Raw genomic sequence first — 6000 nt, forward strand, 5'->3', positions numbered from 1 at the left:
AGCAGTTCGCTGGTTGAGTTTCTGGAAATTCATGGGTTGTAAGCTGAGGGTTGTGCTTGAGGGTGTGACTGTTTTCTGGGCTGTTTTGCCTGTTTGCATGTGGTGCACTTATCTAGGAAATAGCCACGTTTTCAACTGTCTTCAGAAGTGTATGTGCTCCTGGGTGCTCCTAATGCTGCCTTGAAGTGAGTTCCAGTGCTTGGCAGCTTGTACTGAGAAATCAGTGCCTCCTACAGGGTTTTTTATGGTAAGGTGGCACAATGATAAGTGGTGCAGTTCTGGAGCACAATGTTCTGCTTGGTTTGTATTGCTTGAAATTAACGTGTAGGGATTGCAGTCCTTTTCCTTGAGCGGCTCAGTGAACAAAATATACCAAAATAGGACCCCCTGATTTCCAAATTTGTTCCCTAGGGCAGGGAAAACTATTTCTAGAGATTAATACCTTGAGAACAATATTCACCTATAAATAGTTCACAAATCTCTTAAACATCCTTTCAAAAATATACATGGCCCACAAAAATATTGAATAAAATATTTTAGTAATTTTTTTAATTTTTTATGTTTTATCATGTAATTATCCAAAATTACAAAAAATCACTCAACAATTGCTTGTCAATTTCTTCATTTTAAACAATACTAAAGAACATGTACATATAACTTAAATTGTCCTCCCATAAATACTTGGTTTAGGTCTAATTTGTGAAGTAACATATATTAATTTTGTGTAAAACATAACCCCCCCTGTTCATTCACCCATATCCTCGTCATTCATACTTCATTTGCTCCACATACAACCAAATCCACACTCCCACGTTCATATAAAATATTAGTCCATGACAAATCAGAAATAGGTCTTAAAAACTCACATTAATTTCTACCATTGGTATGCACTCCTTGTCTGCTTTCTTTTCATGTACTCACTAATAGGGAACATAATTATTTCTCCTATTTCCAAACATTCAGTCTTCTTTGTTTTCCCTTTTCCATCAATAAATCCCTGACTTTATACATTTTCTTCTTTTTTATGACTTTAACATCAAATCTGTGACTATTGATAAATGACAAAACACACAATGAGTTAAATGGTCACACCACCTTTTACAATTTTTATATACATTTCTTTTTTGTTTTCCTTTTGTGTATTCGCTATTAGAGGATATAAATATTTCTCCAATTTTGGACCCGTTTTTTCTTCATGTGTTACAAAACCAGACCCCAATAAAAACTTCTCACAACTATTCAAATGGGGCAACCAGAACCTAATTACCAAAACGGGTAAATAATTATGCCTATGGCGTCATTATAGGGGTAGTTTGCCTGCAGATTACATGGACCTGGTGTAAAGTGCTTGGATCAATAGATGTTAGTAGTCTGTGGAGGACATAGATTCAGAATGTAGAGTGCCAAATTGAGGCATAATCCTGTGCCTGTCCTTGGATTACTTTATTTTTTAGGAGTTTTTTTTTTTTATTTAGTGCAAACTCGACCCAAAGATATCAGTGTGCTGTACATGAGCCCACATTGCATTACAGACAGACATTAATGTTGTTAAGCATAGAGAGATTAAGTAATTTGCCCAGAATCACAGGATGTTGAGCGTCCCTGCCAGGACTTGAACCCGGTTCCCCAGCTCCGAGGTTGCCCACTCTAGCCGCTAGGCTACATCCTCTCGTTATAAAAAGAAGTCCGGCGTGGACTCTTCTCTATCCTCAGACCAGTTGAAACATTTGTTTCCTTGACGCACAAACCTGGTTTTGGTCATTTGATTCTGGTTGCTCCATTTGTATGGTCGTGAGAAGTTTTTATTGGGGTCTCGTTTTGTGGCAGGATCCCAATGAGCCAATTTAGATGTTCCTGATAGGCTGTTTGTGTCCTGGCAGCAGAGTACTGATGGAGTGAGGTTCTGCTAGTGTAAAGACAGGTAAGTATTACGTATCATTATTGTAAAAAACATGTGGAGGTTGTGTGTGTGTCACAATGTATTTGTAGGTAATGTGTGCTGTCCATTTTGTTGCATGTTAAATAACACAAGGCAAAAGTAAATGTTACCATACACTGGATAGGACAAGTGTCACAGAAGTCTACCTTCGATTCCTGCGTCAATGGGGTTTGTTGAGCGTCGTGGTCAGGGAGCAACATCACAGGAAGGGCCTAGACAATGGTGTATGAGACGGATTCCAAAGTGGGTCCCCCAAAAAAGGTGAGTTTTCACCTCTTTCTCCGATTCCACTGACTTGAGCTTGGCGGTGACCCTGCCACACTTGCCTCGAAGGAAAGGCCCATCGTAATCAGGACTATGGGAACCTTGGTGGGACTCCCTTCGAGAGCTGCTTCTGGCTCTCCTACCATCGACGCAGGCGCATGAGTCTTGCCTTCACTCCCAGAACCTGCCAACATCTAAAGGTAGGGCGGCCCACCAAGGCAGCGGGCGGGAAGACCGCCGAAAAAACTGACGGTGCGACCCATTCCGCCAAGATCTAAATCAGGCCCCGTATTTTTAAGTTATTTTAGATATATCAACACACACTGCTACATTTCCAGCAAAATCAGCACATGATTTTAAGGTTTCTGTGACAACCAACCACTTATGAAAGTCTGAGGTGGTAAAATAGCTCTGCTTCAACTCTTGAAACTAAACTTCTCACCCCAAAACTGTGTCTTCAATTGGCACTTACAGAGCTCACTTTAAGTGATGTGGCCCAAGGAGTTCAATGATATCAGGTGTTAGAAGAAGGTACATGTTTTGGGATTATCGGTGGCATTACTTACTGTGTTTTCTTCTACGCCTACCCAGCAAATTAAAATAATAGTTTTCAGATTCTAGCAATTATTTTCTTGTTTATCTGTATTCAAGAATACGCCCTATCCGGTTTTCATCAAAATAACCTGTGCCAGCACAAAATGTCTTAAATTGAATTAATAGGTACTGTTGAAATAAAGACAACACCCATTTTCTGTCTTCTTCAACTCAATTATTCCTGGCTGAAAAAAGAAGGTGGTTGTGCATTTGAAAATAAAATATAATTACTTTTCTGCAATTTTAAAATGACTCAAGAACATTTATATGAACAAAATTGATGCGCATTATATTGCTTACTCATAGCTAGGCACGTGCCCATTTAAAATGAGGGTGCCAGTGGTAATAAAAAAAGTGTTTATTTATAATAGTTAAAATAGAAAAGAGATGTGGCCGATTTTAATGGGCAAGATGGCGGCTGCTTGAGACCGCAGTGCAGTAAGCTCTGGCCGGTGCTCGTAGTAGGGAGCTTTCTCAGGCTGTAAAGGGAAAAAATCCAGGCTGAATACGCTAGGGATGTGAAGAATGATGCACGAGGAATTAACTGACAGGAACGGAGTATCGAGTACGACCCGGGTCTCGATATTGGCTTCAGCAATTGGACTATCTATAGTCCGATACCTTTGCAGTATTTCTCAGAATTATAAGACTATCTATCAATCTTACCGGAGCGACGCGGGAGTTCAGCAACGGCAGTGCAGCGCGATGGCACCGAAGAATGCCACAAAGAATACCGCAGCTGCTCCAGCCACGAAGCAAAAAGAGGCGAGAGCGACTAGGCTGGCCACTCGGGACACATTAGAGGCATCGGTGACGGGAATACCTGAGAGGATCCCATCCAAGGGGGTGAATGCGAGCGGTACCACCCGGAAGAGTGGACAGACTGCCTCCTCTGTAATTGACCTTCTGCGGGGAGCCTTGGCTCGTCCTCTTCCGGGTCGGGGAGAGCAGCGCAAGCAGCACATTCAGGACGCGCTTGAGGCTGCCACAGTAAGCGCTGCAGAAACTGAAACTGACAACGCGGCTAAAGGGATTTCTCCGGCTGAGGGCCTCAGACGATGTCGCACACACACGGTGAGAGGAGGGGAAGATTCCGGGGGTCTGGCGGGGGGGGATAATGACGTAACGCAAGCTCTTGCTGAGACTAAAGTGACTCTAGTGAATAAGACAATTGACAGCAGTCCTCAGTCAGCACTAACCCCTGAGCCCAGGAGCAATGTCGCTCTAACGCCCCTCCCCACTCAAACAAATAGCCTAGGAGGCCGGCAACTGTGCCAACTGAGCCAGGCTCCGCAACTCCTATCGAGAGATTCACAATCTGTGCAGCTTGGGTCTGAAAACACGGGTGAAACTTTGAGTGAAGCCGATACAGACACAGATAGAGACAGAGACAAGGATAAGGATAAGGAGCCTAGCGATTTTTACTCCTTCTCCGACGAGTTGGGATGGTCAACCGATACTGCCTCTAATGTTACTGACTCTACTGATGAAGAGATTAATATTAATAAGGTTAGAACTGCTCAGAAATTGGAACTGAAACACAGGAAAAGTCACCATGAATCGATAGACTTAGCATGGGACTATACCCCTGTCAGCGACCTCCCCCCCCCCCGGGACAACTTCGATACAATCGCGGGGACCTATCCCCAGTCTCATTCAACATCAGAAGCAAGGTACCATTCTGGACACAACTACACCAACGCTAGAAACAATTTTGTCTGCTATAGCTGCGCATAGGGAAGAGACCTCTCACGATGGTCGCCGGGCCCAGGCAGAGCTACGTAAGGTACAAGGAGTGGTCCGTAAGTTATCAAAGAAAATTGACTCCTTCAATGATCGTATGACTGAGATGGAATCAAGATTACTCGCTAACGAAACGGAGACTGCATTAAATCATGAGAAGTCTGAGGCACACGATAAAGAACTCTCAGATATGAAGTGGAAACTCGAGGACATGGAAAACCGCCAACGGCGAAGTAACCTACGAGTCCTGGGAATTCCGGAGGGGATTGAAGGGGGGGACATCCGCTCTTTCATGGTTAAATTGTTTCAAGACTCTCTCCCAGAATTGTCAGCCTGGAAGTGGGATATTGAGGTACAACGTGCCCATCGGGTACCCCTCACCACGAGAAGTATGCCTAAACCTGGAGCATATCCAAGGGCAGTCTTGGTATATTTTGGCAACTTTCTGCTTAGACAGGCGATCTGGGAGAAAGCAAGACCCGAGGCAAAAAAAACTAATGGCAATATAACTTATTTTGTACGCCCAGATTTTTGTCATGTAACGGTTGAGCGGAGGTGGCGTCTCCGCCAACTTATTAGACCTTTTCAAGACAAAAAGCTCCAGGCGTTTTTGAACAACCCGGCCTGTCTGAAAGTAATTAATGGTAACCAGACCAAATTCTTTACCTCTGAGATAAAGGCCAGGGAATATCTTGACACTCTCTAAGGTCGAAATTAGTTTTCTAGCCCTTGGCTAATTATTAATTTTTTTCTTTTTCCCCCGTCTCCCTATAATCCTGACATTAGTTTACATTAAACCCCCCGGGGTTTCAAGGTCCCAAGGTCTGGGATATATATCCAGATGGGGAGGGGGAAAGGTGTGTTTAGGGGGGGAAAAAAAAAAAAAAAAGTAAATCTTTGTTAAAGATATACTACTAAGGAGGTCTTTAGATTTATTAATGAGCACTGGCCTTTTACTGCACGTCCATCATCACAGACTCTTATGGAGTCTAATTGCCCTAATGCTGGGGGAGTGGGGGGGTGGGTGGGGGTAGGGAGGGTAACGGGGGGGAATTCTGGGGCAGGGACTGGGGGGTGAAAACATATAAAATATGCAACCGCAGCTACAGAAATGAATATGGTAGCAGAGATGGAAATGGATTCTATGAGATTATTATTGGTAAATCTGGTCACATGGTAAGACTTCGCTGGTTAATAGATACAATGGAGTATGGCTAGCTTAAAATTATGCTCGTGGAATATCGCGGGCCTCAATGACAGAGGGAAAAGGGATCGAATGTGGGGAATGATCTCCCAGAATACGTTCGACATAATATGTCTTCAAGAGACACATATCCCATGGGTAGAAAGAAATATATTGAAGGTCCCGGGGTTTGACTTAATGGCATGCACAACCTATACCACTAGAACAAGAGGAGTTGCTATTCTGGCAAAATCCTTTTTAGGACCACCTATACGCA

Source organism: Triturus cristatus, chromosome 9 (assembly GCF_964204655.1).
Source record: "Triturus cristatus chromosome 9, aTriCri1.1, whole genome shotgun sequence".
Taxonomy (NCBI): Eukaryota; Metazoa; Chordata; class Amphibia; order Caudata; family Salamandridae; genus Triturus; species Triturus cristatus.